This window comes from Bombus pascuorum, chromosome 14, assembly GCF_905332965.1.
Source record: "Bombus pascuorum chromosome 14, iyBomPasc1.1, whole genome shotgun sequence".
Classification (NCBI taxonomy): domain Eukaryota; kingdom Metazoa; phylum Arthropoda; class Insecta; order Hymenoptera; family Apidae; genus Bombus; species Bombus pascuorum.
In genome coordinates, this window is record NC_083501.1 from 9,494,877 (window position 1) to 9,520,515 (window position 25,639).

Here is a 25,639-nt window from a genome sequence, read left to right on the forward strand (position 1 = left end):
AACGTTATACGTTAGTACGTAGTATTATGTAACGTTATACGTTATTACGTAATAGTATAAAACGTTATACGTCATAAGGTAATAACTTATAACGTTACACGTTATTAGGTAATAATATATAACGTTATACGTTAGTACGTAGTATTATGTAACGTTATACGTTATTACGTAATAGTATAAAACGTTATACGTCATAAGGTAATAACGTATAACGTTACACGTTATTACGTAATAGTATATAACGTTATAGGTTAGTACGCAATACTATACAACGTAATAAGTTATAACGTAATAGTATATACCGTTATACATAATAAGGTAATTCTATATAACGTTATACGTTATTACGTGATAATATATAACGTAATACGTTATTACGTAAAAGTATATAACGTTATACGTTAGTACGTAATAGTATATAACGTTATACGTCATAAGGTAATACTACATAACCATATACATTATACGGTTATACTACATCACGTTATACGTTATTACGTAATAGTATACAACGTTATACGTTAGTACGTAATAGTATGTAGCGTTATATGCTATAACGTAATATTATATTACGTTATACCTTAGTACGTAATAGTATATAACGTTATACGTTGTAAGCTAATACTACATAACGTTATACATCATACGGTTATACGATATAACGTCATACGTTATAACGTCATAGTATATAACGTTATACGTCATAAGGTAATACTACATAACGTTATACGTCTTAAAGTAATACTATATAACGTTATACGTTATTACGTAATAGTATATAACGTTAAACGTTTGTACGTAATGGTATATAACGTTATACGTAATAAGGCAATACTATATAACGTTATACGTAATAAGGCAATACTATATAAATTTATACGTCATAAGGTAATACTATATAACGTTATACGTTATTAGGTAATAATATAGAACGTTATACGTTATTACGTAATAGTATACAACGTTATACGTTAGTACGCAATAGTATATAGCGTTATTCGTCATAAGGTATTACTATATAACGTTACACGTTATTACGTAATAGTATATAACTTTATACGTTATAAGGTAATACTACATAACATTATACATCATACGGTTATACGATAGAACGTCATACGTTATAACGTAATAGTATATAACGTTATACGTCATAAGGTAATACTACATAACATTATACGTCTTAAGGTAATACTATATAACGTTATACGTTATTACGTAATAGTATATAACGTTATACGTTTGTACGTAATAGTATATAACGTTATACGTAATAAGGCAATACTATATAACGTTATACGTAATAAGGCAATACTATATAAATTTATACGTCATAAGGTAATACTATATAACGTTATACGTTATTAGGTAATAATATATAACGTTATACGTTAGTACGTAGTATTATATATCGTTATACGTTATTACGTTATAGTATAAAACGTTATACGTCACAAGGTAATAACTTATAACGTTACACGTTATTACGTAATAGTATATAACGTTATACGTTAGTACGTAATCGTATATAACGTTATACGTTAGTACGTAATACTAAATAACGTTATACGTTAGTACGTAATAGTATATGACGTTATACGTTGTAAGATAATACTACATAACGTTATACGTCATAAGGTAATACTATATAACGTTATACGTTATTACGTAATAGTATATCACGTTATACGTTGTAAGCTAATACTACATAACGTTATGCATCATACGGTTATACTATATCACGTTATACGTTATTACGTAATAGTATACAACGTTATACGTTAGTACGTAAAAGTATATAGCGTTATTCGCTATAACGTAATATTATGTAACGTTATACGTTAGTACGTAATAGTATATAACGTTATACGCTAGTTCGTAATAGTATATAACGTTATACGTTCTTACGTAATAGTTTATAACGTTATACGTCAGTACGTAATAGTATATAACGTTATACGTCATAACGTAATAGTATATAACGTTATACGTTAGTACGTAATAGTATATAACGTTGTACGTTAGTACGAACTAGTATATAACGTTATACGATATAACGTAATACTATTTAACGTTATATGCTATCACGTAATAGTATATAACGTTATACGTTAGTACGTAATACTATATAACGTTATACGTTATAACGTAATAGTATATAACGTTATACTTCATAAGGTAATACTATATAACGTTTTACGTTATTGCGTAATAGTATATAACGTTATACGTTATAAGGTAATACTACATAACGTTATGCATCATACGGTTATACTATATCACGTTATACGTTATTACGTAATAGTATACAACGTTATACGTTAGTACGTAAAAGTATATAGCGTTATTCGCTATAACGTAATATTATGTAACGTTATACGTTAGTACGTAATAGTATATAACGTTATACGTTATAAGCTAATACTACATAACGTTATACATCATACGGTTATACTATATCACGTTATACGTCATAAGGTAATACTACATAATTTTATACGTCTTAAGGTAATACTATATAACGTAATACGTTATTACGTAATAGTATATAACGTTATACGTTAGTACGTAATCGTATATAACGTTATACGATAGTACGTAATACTAAATAACGTTATACGTTAGTACGTAATAGTATATGACCTTATACGTTGTAAGATAATACTACATAACGTTATACGTCATAAGGTAATACTATATAACGTTATACGTTATTACGTAATAGTATATCACGTTATACGTTGTAAGCTAATGCTACATAACGTTATACATCATACGGTTATACTATATCACGTTATACGTTAGTACGTAATACTATATAACGTTATACGTTATAACGTAATAGTATATAACGTTATACTTCATAAGGTAATACTATATAACGTTTTACGTTATTGCGTAATAGTATATAACGTTATACGTTATAAGGTAATACTACATAACGTTATGCATCATACGGTTATACTATATCACGTTATACGTTATTACGAGATAGTATACAACGTTATACGTTAGTACGTAAAAGTATATAGCGTTATACGCTATAACGTAATATTATGTAACGTTATACGTTAGTACGTAATAGTATATAACGTTATACGTTGTAAGCTAATACTACATAACGTTATACATCATACGGTTATACTATATCACGTTATACGTTATTACGTAATATTGTATAACGTAATACGTCTTAAGGTAATACTATATAGCGTTATACGTTAGTACGTAATAGTACATAACGTTATACGTTATAACGTAATAGTATATAACGTTATACTTCATAAGGTAATACTATATAACGTTTTACGTTATTGCGTAATAGTATATAACGTTATACGTTATAAGGTAATACTACATAACGTTATGCATCATACGGTTATACTATATCACGTTATACGTTATTACGTAATAGTATACAACGTTATACGTTAGTAAGTAAAAGTATATAGCGTTATTCGCTATAACGTAATATTATGTAACGTTATACGTTAGTACGTAATAGTATATAACGTTATACGTTATAAGCTAATACTACATAACGTTATACATCATACGGTTATACTATATCACGTTATACGTCATAAGGTAATACTACATATCGTTATACGTCTTAAGGTAATACTATATAACGTAATACGTTATTACGTAATAGTATATAACGTTATACGTTAGTACGTAATCGTATATAACGATATACGATAGTACGTAATACTAAATAACGTTATACGTTAGTACGTAATAGTATATGACCTTATACGTTGTAAGATAATACTACATAACGTTATACGTCATAAGGTAATACTATATAACGTTATACGTTATTACGTAATAGTATATCACGTTATACGTTGTAAGCTAATGCTACGTAACGTTATACATCATACGGTTATACTATATCACGTTATACGTTAGTACGTAATACTATATAACGTTATACGTTATAACGTAATAGTATATAACGTTATACTTCATAAGGTAATACTATATAACGTTTTACGTTATTGCGTAATAGTATATAACGTTATACGTTATAAGGTAATACTACATAACGTTATGCATCATACGGTTATACTATATCACGTTATACGTTATTTCGAGATAGTATACAACGTTATACGTTAGTACGTAAAAGTATATAGCGTTATACGCTATAACGTAATATTATGTAACGTTATACGTTAGTACGTAATAGTATATAACGTTATACGTTGTAAGCTAATACTACATAACGTTATACATCATACGGTTATACTATATCACGTTATACGTTATTACGTAATATTATATAACGTAATACGTCTTAAGGTAATACTATATAGCGTTATACGTTAGTACGTAATAGTACATAACGTTATACGTTAGTACGTAATAGTATATAACGTTATACATCATTCGGATATACGATATAACGTCATACGTTATAACGTAATAGTATATAACGTTATACGTCATTAGGTAATACTACATAACGTTATACGTCTTAAGGTAATACTGTATAACGTTATACGTTATTACGTAATAGTATATAACGTTATACGTTTGTACGTAATAGTATATAACGTTATATGTAATAAGGCAATACTATATATCGTTATACGTAATAAGGCAATACTATATAAATTTATACGTCATAAGGTAATACTATATAACGTTATACGTTATTAGGTAATAATATATAACGTTATACGTTAGTACGTATTAGTATATAACGTTATACGTTATTACGTAATAGTATATAACATTATACGTCATAAGTAAATACTATATAACGTTATACGTCTTAAGGTAATACTATATAACGTTATACGAGATTACGTAATAGTATATAACATTATACGTCATAAGTAAATACTATATAACGTTATACGTCTTAAGGTAATACTATATAACGTTATACGAGATTACGTAATAGTATATAACGTTATACGTTAGTACGTAATAGTATATAACATTATACGTTGTAAGCTAATACTACATACGTCATACGTCATAAGGTAATACTATATAACGTTATACGTTATTACGTAATAGTATATAATGTTATACGTTATAAGGTAATACTACATAACGATATACATTATACGGTTATACTACATCACGTTATACGTTATTACGTAATAGTATACAACGTTATACGTTAGTACGTAATAGTATGTAGCGTTATACGCTATAACATAATATTATATTACGTTATACCTTAGTACGTAATAGTATATAGCGTTATACGTTCTAAGCTAATACTACATAACGTTATACGTCATAAGGTAATATTGTATAACGTTATACGTTATTACGTAATAGTATATCACGTTATACGTTGTAAGCTAATACTACATAACGTTATACATCATACGGTTATACTATATCACGTTATACGTTATTACGTAATAGTATACAACGTTATACGTTAGTAAGTAATAGTATATAGCGTTACACGCTATAACGTAATATTATGTAACGTTATACGTTAGTACGTAATAGTATATAACGTTATACGTTGTAAGATAATACTACATGACGTTATACGTCATAAGGTAATACTATATAACGTTATACGTTATTACGTAATAGTATATAGCGTTATACGCTATAACGTAATATTATGTAACGTTATACGTTCGTACGTAATAGTATATAACGTTATACGTTGTAAGCTAGTACTACATAACGTTATACATCATACGGTTATACTATATCACGTTATACGTTATTACGTAATAGTATATAACGTTATACGTTATAAGGTTATACTACATAACGTTATACATCATACGGTTATACTATATCACGTTATACTATATTACGTAATAGTATACAACGTTATACGTTATTGCGTAATAGTATATAACGTTATACGCTAGTACGAACTAGTATATAACGTTATACGGTATAACGTAATACTATTTAACGTTATATGCTATCACGTAATAGTATATAGCGTTATACGTTAGTACGTAATAGTACATAACGTTATACGTTAGTACGTAATAGTATATAACGTTATACATCATACGGTTATTCGATATAACGTCATACGCTATAACGTAATAGTATATAACGTTATACGTCATAAGGTAATACTACATAACGTTATACGTCTTAAGGTAATACTATATAACGTTATATGTTATTACGTAATAGTATATAACGTTATACGTTTGTACGTAATAGTATATAACGTTATATGTAATAAGGCAATACTATATATCGTTATACGTAATAAGGCAATACTATATAAATTTATACGTCATAAGGTAATACTATATAACGTTATACGTTATTAGGTAATTATATATAACGTTATACGTTAGTACGTAATATTATGTAACGTTATACGTTATTACGTAATAGTATAAAACGTTATACGTCATAAGGTAATAACTTATAACGTTACACGTTATTACGTAATAGTATATAACGTTATACGTTAGTACGTAATACTATATAACGTAATACGTTATAACGTAATAGTATATATCGTTATACATAATAAGGTAATTCTATATAACGTTATACGTCTTAAGGTAATACTATATAACGTTATACGTTATAACGTAATAGTATATAACGTTATACTTCATAAGGTAATGCTATATAACGTTATACGTTATTACGTAATAGTATATCACGTTATACGTTGTAAGCTAATACTACATAACGTTATACATCATACGGTTATACTATATCACGTTATACGTTATTACGTAATAGTATACAACGTTATACGTTAGTAAGTAATAGTATATAGCGTTACACGCTATAACGTAATATTATGTAACGTTATACGTTAGTACGTAATAGTATATAACGTTATACGTTGTAAGATAATACTACATGACGTTATACGTCATAAGGTAATACTATATAACGTTATACGTTATTACGTAATAGTATATAGCGTTATACGCTATAACGTAATATTATGTAACGTTATACGTTCGTACGTAATAGTATATAACGTTATACGTTGTAAGCTAGTACTACATAACGTTATACATCATACGGTTATACTATATCACGTTATACGTTATTACGTAATAGTATATAACGTTATACGTTATAAGGTTATACTACATAACGTTATACATCATACGGTTATACTATATCACGTTATACTATATTACGTAATAGTATACAACGTTATACGTTATTGCGTAATAGTATATAACGTTATACGCTAGTACGAACTAGTATATAACGTTATACGGTATAACGTAATACTATTTAACGTTATATGCTATCACGTAATAGTATATAGCGTTATACGTTAGTACGTAATAGTACATAACGTTATACGTTAGTACGTAATAGTATATAACGTTATACATCATACGGTTATTCGATATAACGTCATACGCTATAACGTAATAGTATATAACGTTATACGTCATAAGGTAATACTACATAACGTTATACGTCTTAAGGTAATACTATATAACGTTATATGTTATTACGTAATAGTATATAACGTTATACGTTTGTACGTAATAGTATATAACGTTATATGTAATAAGGCAATACTATATATCGTTATACGTAATAAGGCAATACTATATAAATTTATACGTCATAAGGTAATACTATATAACGTTATACGTTATTAGGTAATAATATATAACGTTATACGTTAGTACGTATTAGTATATAACGTTATACGTTATTACGTAATAGTATATAACATTATACGTCATAAGTAAATACTATATAACGTTATACGTCTTAAGGTAATTCTATATAACGTTATACGTCATAAGGTAATATTATATAACGTTATACGTTATTACGTAATAGTATATAACGTTATACGTTTGTACGTGATAGTATATAACGTTATACGTAATAAGGCAATACTATATAACGTTATACGTAATAAGGCAATACTATATAAATTTATACGTCATAAGGTAATACTATATAACGTTATACGTTATTAGGTAATACTATATAGCGTTATACGTTAGTACGTAATAGTACATAACGGTATACGTTAGTACGTAATAGTATATGACGTTATACGTTGTAAGATAATACAACATAACGTTATACGTCATAAGGTAATACTATATAACGTTATACGTTATTACGTAATAGTATATCACGTTATACGTTGTAAGCTAATACTACATAACGTTATACATCATACGGTTATACTATATCACGTTATACGTTATTACGTAATAATATATAACGATATACGTTATTACGTAATGGTGTATAACGTTATACGTTATTGCGTAATAGTATATAACGTTATACGTTAGTACGAACTAGTATATAACGTTATACGATATAACGTAGTACTATTTAACGTTATATGCTATCACGTAATAGTAAATAACGTTATACGTTAGTACGTAATAATATATAACATTATACGTTGTAAGCTAATACTACATACGTTATACGTCATAAGGTAATACTATATAACGTTATACATTATTACGTAATAGTATATAACGTTATACGTTAGTACGAAATAGTATCTAACGTTATACGATATAACGTAATACTATTTAACGTTATATGCTATCACGTAATAGTATATAACTTTATACGTTAGTAGGTAATACTATATAACGTCATATGTTATAACGTAATAGTATATAACGTTATACTTCATAAGGTAATACTATATAACGTTTTACGTTATTGCGTAATAGTATATAACGTTATACGTTTGTACGTAATAGTATATAACGTTATACGTAATAAGGCAATACTATATAAAGTTATACGTCATAAGGTAATATTTTATAACGTTATACGTTAGTACGTAATAATATATAACATTATACGTTGTAAGCTAATACTACATACGTTATACGTCATAAGGTAATACTATATAACGTTATACGTTATTAGGTAATAATATATAACGTTATACGTTAGTACGTAGTATTATGTAACGTTATACGTGATTACGTAATAGTATAAAACGTTATACGTCATAAGGTAATAACTTATAACGTTACACGTTATTAAGTAATAGTATATAACGTTATACCTTAGTACGTAATACTATATAACGTAATACGTTATAACGTAATAATATATATCGATATACATAATAAGGTAATTCTATATAACGTTATACGTCTTAAGGTAATACTATATAACGTTATACGTTATAACGTAATAGTATATAACGTTATACTTCATAAGGTAATGCTATATAACGTTATACGTTATTACGTAATAATATATAACGTAATACGTTATTACGTAATAGTATATAACGTTATACGTTAGTACGTAATAGTACATAACGTTATACGTTAGTACGTAATAGTATATAACGTTATACATCATACGGTTATACGATATAACGTCATACGTTATAACGTAATAGTATATAACGTTATACGTCATAAGATAATACTACATAACGTTATACGTCTTAAGGTAATACTATATAACGTTATACGTTATTACGTAATAGTATATAACGTTATACGTTTGTACGTAATAGTATGTAACGTTATACGTAATAAGGCAATACTATATATCGTTATACGTAATAAGGCAATACTATATAAATTTATACGTCATAAGGTAATACTATATAACGTTATACGTTATTAGGTAATAATATATAACGTTATACGTTATTACGTAATAGTATATAACGTTATACGTCATAAGGTAATATCTTATAACGTTACACGTTATTACGTAATAGTATATAACGTTATACGTTAGTACGCAATACTATACAACGTAATACGTTATAACGTAATAGTATATACCGTTATACATAATAAGGTAATTCTATATAACGTTATACGTTATTACGTAATAGTATATAACGTTATACGCGAGTACGTAATAGTATATAGCGTTATACGTTGTATGCTAATACTACATAACGTTATACGCCATAAGGTAATACTATATTACGCTATACGTTATAACGTAATAATATATAACGATATACGTTATTACGTAATAGTATATAACGTTATATGTTATTGCGTAATAGTATATAACGTTATACGTTGGTACGAACTAGTATATAACGTTATACGATATAACGTAGTACTATTTAACGTTATATGCTATCACGTAATAGTATATAACGTTATACGTTAGTTCGTAATACTATATAACGTTATACGTTATAACGTAATAGTATATAACATTATACTTCATAAAGTAATGCTATATAACGTTATACGTTATTACGTAATAATATATAACGTAATACGTTGTTACGTAATAGTATATAACGTTATACGTTGTAAGCTAATATTACATAACGTTATACGTCATAAGGTAATATTATATAACGTTATATGTTATTACGTAATAGTATATAACGTTATACGTTATAAGGTAATACTACATAACGTTATACATAATACGGTTATAAGATATAACGTCAAACGTTATAACGTCACAGTATATAACGTTATACGTCATAAGGTAATACTACATAACGTTATACGTCTTAAGGTAATACTATATAACGTTGTACGTTATTACGTAATAGTACATAACGTTATACGTTTGTACGTAATAGTATATAACGTTATACGTAATAAGGCAATACTATATAACGTTATACGTTATAAGGCAATACTATATAAATTTATACGTCATAAGGTAATACTATATAACGTTATACGTTATTAGCTAATAATATATAACGTTATACGTTAGTACGTATTAGTATATGACGTTATACGTTTTTACGTAATAGTATATAACATTATACGTCATAAGTAAATACTATATTACGTTATACGTTATTACGTAATAGTATATAACGTTATACGTTATTACGTAATAGTATACAACGTTATACGTTATAAGGTAATACTACATAACGTTATACATAATACGGTTATACGATATAACGTCAAACGTTATAACGTCACAGTATATAACGTTATACGTCATAAGGTAATACTACATAACGTTATGCGTCTTAAGGTAATACTATATAACGTTGTACGTTATTACGTAATAGTATATAACGTTATACGTTTGTACGTAATAGTATATAACGTTATACATCATTCGGTTATACGATATAACGTCATACGTTATAACGTAATAGTATATAACGTTATACGTCATAAGGTAATACTACATAACGTTATACGTCTTAAGGTAATACTATATAACGTTGTACGTTATTACGTAATAGTACATAACGTTATACGTTTGTACGTAATAGTATATAACGTTATACGTAATAAGGCAATACTATATAAATTTATACGTCATAAGGTAATACTATATAACGTTATACGTTATTAGGTAATAATATATAACGTTATACGTTAGTACGTATTAGTATATAACGTTACACGTTACTACGTAATAGTATATAACATTATACGTCATAAGTAAATACTATATAACGTTATACGTCTTAAGGTAATACTATATAACGTTATACGTTATTACGTAATAGTATATAACGTTATACGTTAGTACGTAATAGTATATAGCATTATACGTTGTAAGCTAATACTACATACGTCATACGTCATAAGGTAATACTATATAACGTTATACGTTATTACGTAATAGTATATAATGTTATACGTTATAAGGTAATACTACATAACGATATACATTATACGGTTATACTACATCACGTTATACGTTATTACGTAATAGTATACAACGTTATACGTTAGTACGTAATAGTATGTAGCGTTATACGCTATAACATAATATTATATTACGTTATACCTTAGTACGTAATAGTATATAGCGTTATACGTTCTAAGCTAATACTACATAACGTTATACGTCATAAGGTAATATTGTATAACGTTATACGTTATTACCTAATAGTATATAACGTTATACGATATAAGGTAATACTACATAACGTTATACATCATACGGTTATACGATATAACGTCATACGTTATAACGTCATAGTATATAACGTTATACGTCATAAGGTAATACTACATAACGTTATACGTCTTAAGGTAATACTATATACCGTTGTACGTTATTACGTAATAGTATATAACGTTATACGTTTGTACGTAATAGTATATAACGCTATACGTAATAAGGCAATACTATATAACGTTATACGTAATAAGGCAATACTATATAAATTTATACGTCATAAGGTAATACTATATAACGTTATACGTTATTAGGTAATTATATATAACGTTATACGTTAGTACGTAGTATTATGTAACGTTATACGTTATTACGTAATAGTATAAAACGTTATACGTCATAAGGTAATAACTTATAACGTTACACGTTATTACGTATTAGTATATAACGTTATACGTTAGTACGTAATACTATATAACGTAATACGTTATAACGTAATAGTATATATCGTTATACATAATAAGGTAATTCTATATAACGTTATACGTCTTAAGGTAATACTATATAACGTTATACGTTATTACGTAATAGCATATATCGTCATACGTTAGTACGTCATAGTATATAACGTTATACGTTAGTAAATAGTAGCCTATAACGTTATACGTTAGTAAATAGTAGCCTATAACGTTATACGTTATAACGTAATAGTATATAACGATATACGTTGTAAGCTAATACTACATAACGTTATACATCATAAGGTAATACTGTTTAACGTTATACGTTATTACGTACTAGTATATAACGTAATACGTCATAAGGTAATACTATATAACGTTATATGTCATACGGTTATACTATATCACGTTATACGCTATTACGTAATAGTATACAACGTTATACGTTAGTACGTAATAGTATATATCGTTATACGTTAGTACGTAATAGTATATAACGTTATACGTTGTAAGCTAATACTACATAACGTTATACATCATAAGGTAATACCATATAACGTTATACGTTATTACGTAATAGTATATAACGTAATACGTCATAAGGCAATACTACATCACGTTATACGTTATAAGCTAATACTATATAACGATATACGATAGTACGTAATACTATATAACGTTATACGTTATTACGTAATAGTACATAACGCAACACGTCATAAGGTGATACTATATAACGTTATACGTTAGTACGCAATACTATAAAACGTTATATTCCATACGGTTATACTATATCACGTTATCCGCTATAACGTAATATTATGTAACGTTATACGTTAGGACATAATAGTATATAACGTAATACGTCATAAGGTAATACTATATAACGTTATACGTTATTACGTAATAGTATATAACGTTATACGTTATAAGGTAATGCTACATAACGATATACATCTTACGGTTATACTATATCACGTTATACGTTATTACGTAATAGTATACAACGTTATACGTTAGTACGTAGTATTATATAGCGTTATACGCTATAACGTAATATTATGTAACGTTATACGTTATTACGTAATAGTATATAACGTTATACGTCATAAGGTAATAATATATAACGTTATACGTTATTACGTAATAGTATATAACGTAATACGTCATAAGGTAATACTGTATAACGTTATGCATTATTACGTAATAATATACGATGATATACGTTAGTACGTAGTAGTACATAACGTTATACGTAATTACGTAATATTATATAACGTTATACTTTAGTACGTAATAGTATATAACGTTATACGTTGTAAGCTAGTAATACATATCGTTAATTGTAATAAGGTAATACTATATAACGTTATACGTTATTACGTAATAGCATATATCGTCATACGTTAGTACGTCATAGTATATAACGTTATACGTTAGTAAATAGTAGCCTATAACGTTATACGTTAGTAAATAGTAGCCTATAACGTTATACGTTATAACGTAATAGTATATAACGATATACGTTGTAAGCTAATACTACATAACGTTATACATCATAAGGTAATACTGTTTAACGTTATACGTTATTACGTAATAGTATATAACGTAATACGTCATAAGGTAATACTATATAACGTTATATGTCATACGGTTATACTATATCACGTTATACGCTATTACGTAATAGTATACAACGTTATACGTTAGTACGTAATAGTATATAGCGTTATTCGTCATAAGGTAATACTATATAACGTTAGACGTTATTACGTAATAGTATATAACGTTATACGTTGTAAGCTAATACTACATAACGTTATACATCATAAGGTAATCCTATATAAAGTTATACGTCATACGGTTATACTATATAACGTTATACGTTAGTACGTAATACTATATAACGTTATACGTTATTACCTAATAGTATATAACTTCATACGTCAGTACGTAATAGTATATGACGTTACACGTTATTACGTAATAGTATATATCGTTATACTTTAGTACGAAATAGTATACAACGTTATACGTTATAACGTAATAGTATATAACGATATGCGTTTTAAGGTAATACTACATCACGTTATACGTCATACGCTAATACTATATAACGATATACGATAGTACGTAATACTATATAACGTTATACGTTATTACGTAATAGTATATAACGTAACACGTCATAAGGTGATACTATATAACGTTATACGTTATTACGCAATACTATAAAACGTTATGCGCCATACGGTTATACTATATCACGTTATACGCTATTACGTAATAGTATAAAACGTTATAAGTTAGTACGCAATAGTATATAGCGTTATACGCTATAACGTAATATTATGTAACGTTATACGTTAGTACGTAATAGTATATAACGTTATACGTAATAAGGCAATACTATATAACGTTATACGTAATAAGGCAATACTATATAAAGTTATACGTCATAAGTTAATACTATGTAACGTTATACGTTATTACTTAATAATATCTAACGTTATACGTTAGTACGTAATAGTATATAACCTGATACATTATTACGTAATAGTATATAACGTTATACGTCATAAGGTAATAACTTATAACGTTACACGTTATTACGGAATAGTATATAACTATATGAGTTTTAAGGTAATTCTACATCACGTTATACGTCATAAGCTAATACTATATAACGATATACGATAGTACGTAATACTATATAACGTTATACGTTATCACGTAATAGTATATAACGTTATACGTTATTACGTAATAATATATAAACGTTATACGTTTTTAGGTAATACTACATAACGTTATACGCCATAAGCTAATACTATATAACGATATACGATAGTACGTAATACTATATAACGTTATACGTCATAAGGTAATACTATATGACGTTATACGTCATAAGGTAATACTATATAACATTATACGTTATTACGTAATAATATATAACGTTATACGCTAGTACGTAGTAGTATATAACGTTATACGTTATTACGTAATAGTATATAACGTTATACGTCATAAGGTAATAACTTATAACGTTACACGTTATTACGTAATAGTATATATCGTTATACATCATAAGGTAATTCTATATAACGTTATAAGTTATTACGTAACAGTATATAACGTAATACGTCATAAGGTAATACTATATAACGTCATACGTTATAACGTAATAGTATATAACGTTATACGTCTTAAGGTAATACTATATAACGTTATACGTTATTACGTAATAGTATATAACGTTATACGTTAGTACGTAGTAGTATATGACGTTACACGTTATTACGTAATAGTATATATCGTTATACTTTAGTACGAAATAGTATATAACGTTATACGTTTGTACGTAATAGTATATAACGTTATACATCATTCGGTTATACGATATAACGTCATACGTTATAACGTAATAGTATATAACGTTATACGTCATAAGGTAATACTACATAACGTTATACGTCTTAAGGTAATACTATATAACGTTGTACGTTATTACGTAATAGTACATAACGTTATACGTTTGTACGTAATAGTATATAACGTTATACGTAATAAGGCAATACTATATAAATTTATACGTCATAAGGTAATACTATATAACGTTATACGTTATTAGGTAATAATATATAACGTTATACGTTAGTACGTATTAGTATATAACGTTACACGTTACTACGTAATAGTATATAACATTATACGTCATAAGTAAATACTATATAACGTTATACGTCTTAAGGTAATACTATATAACGTTATACGTTATTACGTAATAGTATATAACGTTATACGTTAGTACGTAATAGTATATAGCATTATACGTTGTAAGCTAATACTACATACGTCATACGTCATAAGGTAATACTATATAACGTTATACGTTATTACGTAATAGTATATAACGTAATACGTCATAAGGCAATAATACATCACGTTATACGTCATAAGCTAATACTATATAACGATATACGATAGTACGTAATACTATATAACGTTATACGTTATTACGTAATAGTACATAACGCAACACGTCATAAGGTGATACTATATAACGTTATACGTTAGTACGCAATACTATAGAACGTTATACGCCATACGGTTATACTATATCACGTTATACGCTATTACGTAATAGTATACAACGTTATAAGTTAGTACGCAATAGTATATAGCGTTATCCGCTATAACGTAATATTATGTAACGTTATACGTTAGGACATAATAGTATATAACGTTATACGTTGTAAGCTAATACTACATAACGTTATACGTCATAACCTAATACTATATAATGTTATACGTAATATAGCAATACTATATAACATTATACGCCATAAGGTAATGCTTTATAACGTTATACGTTATTACGTAATAATATATAACGTAATACGTTATTACGTAATAGTATATATCGTTATACGATAGTACGTAATAGTATATGACGTTACACGTTATTACGTAATACTATATATCGTTATACTTTAGTACGTAATAGTATATAACGTTATACGTTAATACGTAATAGTATATGACGTTACACGTTAATAAGTAATAGTATATATCGTTATACTTTAGTGCGTCATAGTATATAACGTTATACGTTAGTACGTAAGAGTATATAATGTTATACGTCATAAGGTAATACTATATAATGTTATACGTTATTACCTAATAGTATATAACTTCATACGTTAGAACGTAATAATATATGACGTTAGACGTTATTACGTAATAGTATATATCGTTATACTCTACTACGAAATAGTATATAACGTTATACGTTATTACGTAATAGTATATATCGTTATACGTCATAAGCTAATACTATATAACGATATACGATAGTACGTAATACTATATAACGTTATACGTCATAAGGTAATACTATATAACGTTATACGTCATAAGGTAATACTATATAACATTGTACGACATTACGTAATAGTATATAACGTTATACGCGAGTACGTAATAGTATATAACGTTATACGTTGTATGCTAATACTACATAACGTAATAGGTCATAAGGTGATACTATATTACGTTATACGTTAGAACGTAATAATATATGACGTTAGACGTTATTACGTAATAGTATATATCGTTATACTCTACTACGAAATAGTATATAACGTTATACGTTATTACGTAATAATATATAACGTTATACGTTTTCAGGTAATACTACATAACGTTATACGCTATAAGCTAATACTATATAACGATATACGATAGTACGTAATACTATATAACGTTAAACGTCATAAGGTAATACTATATAACGTTATACGCCATAAGGTAATACTATATAACTTTATACGTTACTACGTAATAATATATAACGTTATACGCTAGTACGTAGTAGTATATAACGTTATACGCTATTACGTAATAGTATATAACGTTATACGTCATAAGGTAATAACTTATAACGTTACACGTTATTACGTAATAGTATATATCGTTATACATCACAAGGTAATTCTATATAACGTTATACGTTATTACGTAATAATATATAACGTAATACGTTATTACGTAATAGTATATATCGTTATACGATAGTACGTAATAGTATATGACGTTACACGTTATTACGTAATACTATATATCGTTATACTTTAGTACGTAATAGTATATAACGTTATACGTTAATACGTAATAGTATATGACGTTACACGTTAATAAGTAATAGTATATATCGTTATACTTTAGTGCGTCATAGTATATAACGTTATACGTTAGTACGTAGTAGTATATAATGTTATACGTCATAAGGTAATGGTATATATCGTTATACGTTATTACCTAATAGTATATAACTTCATACGTTAGAACGTAATAATATATGACGTTACACGTTATTACGTAATAGTATATATCGTTATACTCTAGTACGAAATAGTATATAACGTTATACGTTATAACGTAATAGAATATAACGATATACGTTTTAAGGTAATACTACATAACGTTATACGTCATAAGCTAATACTATATAACGATATACGATAGTACGTAATACTATATAACGTTATACGTCATAAGGTAACACTATATAACGTCATACGTTATAACGTAATAGTATATAACGTTATACGTCATAAGGTAATACTACATAACGTTATACGTCTTAAGGTAATACTATATAACGTTATACGTTATTACGTAATAGTATATAACGTTATACGTTAGTACGTAGTAGTATATGACGTTACACGTTATTACGTAATAGTATATATCGTTATACTTTAGTACGAAATAGTATATAACGTTATACGTTAGTACGTAATAGTATATAACGTTATACGTTGTAAGCTAATACTACATAACGTTATACATCATAAGGTAATACCATATAACGTTATACGTTATTACGTAATAGTATATAACGTAATACGTCATAAGGCAATACTAAATCACGTTATACGTCATAAGCTAATACTATATGACGATATACGATAGTACGTAATACTATATAACGTTATACGTTATTACGTAATAGTACATAACGTAACACGTCATAAGGTGATACTATATAACGTTATACGTTAGTACGCAATACTATAAAACGTTATACGCCATACGGTTACACTATATCACGTTATACGCTATTACGTAATAGTATACAACGTTATACGTTATTACGTAATAATATATAACGTAATACGTTATTACGTAATAGTATATATGGTTATACGATAGTACGTAATAGTATATGACGTTACACGTTATTACGTAATACTATATATCGTTATACTTTAGTACGTAATAGTATATAACGTTATACGTTAATACGTAATAGTATATGACGTTACACGTTAATAAGTAATAGTATATATCGTTATACTTTAGTGCGTCATAGTCTATAACGTTATACGCGAGTACGTAATAGTATATAACGTTATACGTTGTATGCTAATACTACATAACGTAATAGGTCATAAGGTGATACTATATTACGTTATACGTTATAACGTAATAATATATAACGCTATACCTTATTACGTAATAGTATATAACGTTATACGTAATTACGTATTATTATATAACGTTATACGTTAGTACGTAATAGTATATAACGTTATACGTTAGTACGTAATACTATATAACGTAATACGTTATAACGTAATAGTATATAACGATATACGTTGTAAGCTAATACTACATAACGTTATACATCATAAGGTAATACTATATAACGTTATACGTCTTAAGGTAATATTAGATAACGTTATACGACATTACGTAATAGTATATAACGTTATACGCGAGTACGTAATAGTATATAACGCTATACGTTGTATGCTAACACTACATAACGTTATACGTCATAAGGTGATACTATATTACGTTATAAGTTATAACGTAATAATATATAACGTTATACCTTATTACGTAATAGTATATAATGTTATACGTAATTACGTATTATTATATAACGTTATACGTTAGTACGTAATAGTATATAACGTTATACGTTGTAAGCTAATACTACATAACGTTATACATCATAAGATAATACCATATAACGTTATACGTTATTACGTAATAGTATATAACGTAATACGTCATAAGGCAATACTACATCACGTTATACGTCATAAGCTAATACTATATAACGATATACGATAGTACGTAATACTATATAACGTTATACGTTATTACGTAATAGTACATAACGTAACACGTCATAAGGTGATACTATATAACGTTATACGTTAGTACGCAATACTATAAAACGTTATACGCCATACGGTTATACTATATCACGTTATACGCTATTACGTAATAGTATACAACGTTATAAGTTAGTACGCAATAGTATATAGCGTTATACGCTATAACGTAATATTATGTAACGTTATACGTTAGTACGTAATAGTATATAACATTATACGTAATAAGGCAATACTATATAACGTTATACGTAATAAGGCAATACTACATAAAGTTATATGTCATAAGGTGATACTATATAACGTTATACGTTATTAGGTAATAGTATATAACGTTATACGTGATAAGGTAATAACTTATAACGTTACACGTTATTACGTAATCGTATATAACGTTATACGTAATAAGGCAATACTATATACCGTTATACGTAATATAGCAATACTATATAACATTATACGTCATAAGGTAATGCTTTATAACGTTATACGTTATTACGTAATAATATATAACGTAATACGTTATTACGTAATAGTATATATCGTTATACGATAGTACGTAATAGTATATAACGTTACACGTTATTACGTAATACTATATATCGTTATACTTTAGTACGTAATAGTATATAACGTTATACGTTAATACGTAATAGTATATGACGTTACACGTTAATAAGTAATAGTATATATCGTTATACTTTAGTGCGTCATAGTATATAACGTTATACGTTAGTACGTAACAGTATATAATGTTATACGTCATAAGGTAATACTATATAACGTTGTACGTTATTACGTAATAGTATATAACGTTATACGTTGTAAGCTAATACTACATAACGTTACACGTCATAAGGTAATACTATATAATGTTATACGTTATTACGTAATAGTATATAACGTTATACGTTATAAGGTAATACTACATAACGCTATACATCATACGGTTATACTATATCACGTTATACGTTATTACGTAATAGTATACAACGTTATACCTTAGTACCTAATAGTATATAGCGTTATACGCTATAACGTAATATTATGTAACGTTATACGTTATTACGTAATAGTATATAACGTTATACGTAATGAGGCAATACTATATAACGTTATACGTAATATAGCAATACTATATAACATTATACGTCATAAGGTAATGCTATATAACGTTATACCTTAGTACGTAATAGTATATAACGTTGTACGTTGTAAGCTAATACTACATAACGTTATACGTCATAAGGTAATATTATATAACGTTATACGTTAGTACGTAATAGTATATAACGTTATACGTTATAAGGTAATACTACATAACGTTATAGATCATACGGTTATACGATATAACGTCATATGTTATAACGTCATAGTATATAACGCTATACGTCATAAGGTAAAACTACATAACGTTATACGTCTTAAGGTAATACTATATAACGTTATACGTAATACGGCAATACTATATAAATTTATACGTCATAAGGTAATACTATATAACGTTATACGTTATTAGGTAATAATATATAACGTTATACGTTAGTACGTAGTATTATGTAACGTTATACATTATTACGTAATAGTATAAAACGTTATACGTCATAAGGTAATAACTTATAACGTTACACGTTATTAAGTAATAGTATATAACGTTATACGTTAGTACGTAATACTATATAACGTAATACGTTATAACGTAATAGTATATATCGTTATACATAATAAGGTAATTCTATATAACGTTATACGTCTTAAGGTAATACTATATAACGTTATACGTTATTACGTAATAGTATATAACGTTATACGTTAGTACGTAGTAGTATATGACGTTACACGTTATTACGTAATAGTATATATCGTTATACTTTAGTACGAAATAGTATATAACGTTATACGTTAGTACGTATTAGTATATAACGTTATACGTTGTAAGCTAATACTACATAACGTTATACATCATAAGGTAATACCATAAAACGTTATACGTTATTACGTAATAGTATATAACGTAATACGTCATAAGGCAATACTACATCACGTTATACGTCATAAGCTAATACTATATAACGATATACGATAGTACGTAATACTATATAACGTTATACTTTATTACGTAATAGTACATAACGTAACACGTCATAAGGTGATACTATATAACGTTATACGTTAGTACGCAGTACTATAAAACGTTATACGCCATACGGTTATACTATATCACGTTATACGCTATTACGTAATAGTATACAACGTTATACGTTATTACGTAATAATATATAACGTAATACGTTATTACGTAATAGTATATATCCTTATACTTTAGTACGAAATAGTATATAACGTTATACGTTAGTACGTAATAGTATATAACGTTATACGTTGTAAGCTAATACTACACAACGTTATACATCATAAGGTAATACCATATAACGTTATACGTTATTACGTAATAGTATATAACGTAATACGTCATAAGGCAATAATACATCACGTTATACGTCATAAGCTAATACTATATAACGATATACGATAGTACGTAATACTATATAACGTTATACGTTATTACGTAATAGTACATAACGCAACACGTCATAAGGTGATACTATATAACGTTATACGTTAGTACGCAATACTATAGAACGTTATACGCCATACGGTTATACTATATCACGTTATACGCTATTACGTAATAGTATACAACGTTATAAGTTAGTACGCAATAGTATATAGCGTTATACGTAATAAGGCAATACTATATATCGTTATACGTAATAAGGCAATACTATATATCGTTATACGTAATAAGGCAATACTATATAAATTTATACGTCATAAGGTAATACTATATAACGTTATACGTTATTAGGTAATAATATATAACGTTATACGTTAGTACGTATTAGTATATAACGTTATACGTTATTACGTAATAGTATATAACATTATACGTCATAAGTAAATACTATATAACGTTATACGTCTTAAGGTAATACTATATAACGTTATACGTTATTACGTAATAGTATATAACGTTATACGTTAGTACGTAATCGTATATAACGTTATACGTTAGTACGTAATACTAAATAACGTTATACGTTAGTACGTAATAGTATATGACGTTATACGTTGTAAGATAATACTACATAACGTTATACGTCATAAGGTAATACTATATAACGTTATACGTTATTACGTAATAGTATATCACGTTATACGTTGTAAGCTAATACTACATAACGTTATACATCATACGGTTATACTATATCACGTTATACGTCATAAGGTAATACTACATAACGTTATACGTCATAAGGTAATACTATAAAACGTTATACGTTATTAGGTAATAATATATAACGTTATACGTTAGAACGTAGTATTATGTAACGTTATACGTTATTACGTAATAGTATAAAACGTTATACGTCATACGGTAATAACTTATAACGTTACACGTTAGTACGTACTAGTATATAACGTTATACGCTAGTACGTAATAGTATATAACGTTATACGTTCTTACGTAATAGTTTATAACGTTATACGTCAGTACGTAATAGTATATAACGTTATACGTCATAACGTAATAGTATATAACGTTATACGTTAGTACGTAATAGTATATAACGTTGTACGTTAGTACGAACTAGTATATAACGTTATACGATATAACGTAATACTATTTAACGTTATATGCTATCACGTAATAGTATATAACGTTATACGTTAGTACGTAATACTATATAACGTTATACGTTATAACGTAATAGTATATAACGTTATACTTCATAAGGTAATACTATATAACGTTTTACGTTATTGCGTAATAGTATATAACGTTATACGTTATAAGGTAATACTACATAACGTTATGCATCATACGGTTATACTATATCACGTTATACGTTATTACGTAATAGTATACAACGTTATACGTTAGTACGTAAAAGTATATAGCGTTATTCGCTATAACGTAATATTATGTAACGTTATACGTTAGTACGTAATAGTATATAACGTTATACGTTATAAGCTAATACTACATAACGTTATACATCATACGGTTATACTATATCACGTTATACGTCATAAGGTAATACTACATAATTTTATACGTCTTAAGGTAATACTATATAACGTAATACGTTATTACGTAATAGTATATAACGTTATACGTTAGTACGTAATCGTATATAACGTTATACGATAGTACGTAATACTAAATAACGTTATACGTTAGTACGTAATAGTATATGACCTTATACGTTGTAAGATAATACTACATAACGTTATACGTCATAAGGTAATACTATATAACGTTATACGTTATTACGTAATAGTATATCACGTTATACGTTGTAAGCTAATGCTACATAACGTTATACATCATACGGTTATACTATATCACGTTATACGTTAGTACGTAATACTATATAACGTTATACGTTATAACGTAATAGTATATAACGTTATACTTCATAAGGTAATACTATATAACGTTTTACGTTATTGCGTAATAGTATATAACGTTATACGTTATAAGGTAATACTACATAACGTTATGCATCATACGGTTATACTATATCACGTTATACGTTATTACGAGATAGTATACAACGTTATACGTTAGTACGTAAAAGTATATAGCGTTATACGCTATAACGTAATATTATGTAACGTTATACGTTAGTACGTAATAGTATATAACGTTATACGTTGTAAGCTAATACTACATAACGTTATACATCATACGGTTATACTATATCACGTTATACGTTATTACGTAATATTATATAACGTAATACGTCTTAAGGTAATACTATATAGCGTTATACGTTAGTACGTAATAGTACATAACGTTATACGTTATAACGTAATAGTATATAACGTTATACTTCATAAGGTAATACTATATAACGTTTTACGTTATTGCGTAATAGTATATAACGTTATACGTTATAAGGTAATACTACATAACGTTATGCATCATACGGTTATACTATATCACGTTATACGTTATTACGTAATAGTATACAACGTTATACGTTAGTACGTAAAAGTATATAGCGTTATTCGCTATAACGTAATATTATGTAACGTTATACGTTAGTACGTAATAGTATATAACGTTATACGTTATAAGCTAATACTCCATAACGTTATACATCATACGGTTATACTATATCACGTTATACGTCATAAGGTAATACTACATAACGTTATACGTCTTAAGGTAATACTATATACCGTTGTACGTTATTACGTAATAGTATATAACGTTATACGTTTGTACGTAATAGTATATAACGCTATACGTAATAAGGCAATACTATATAACGTTATACGTAATAAGGCAATACTATATAAATTTATACGTCATAAGGTAATACTATATAACGTTATACGTTATTAGGTAATTATATATAACGTTATACGTTAGTACGTAATATTATGTAACGTTATACGTTATTACGTAATAGTATAAAACGTTATACGTCATAAGGTAATAACTTATAACGTTACACGTTATTACGTAATAGTATATAACGTTATACGTTAGTACGTAATACTATATAACGTAATACGTTATAACGTAATAGTATATATCGTTATACATAATAAGGTAATTCTATATAACGTTATACGTCTTAAGGTAAT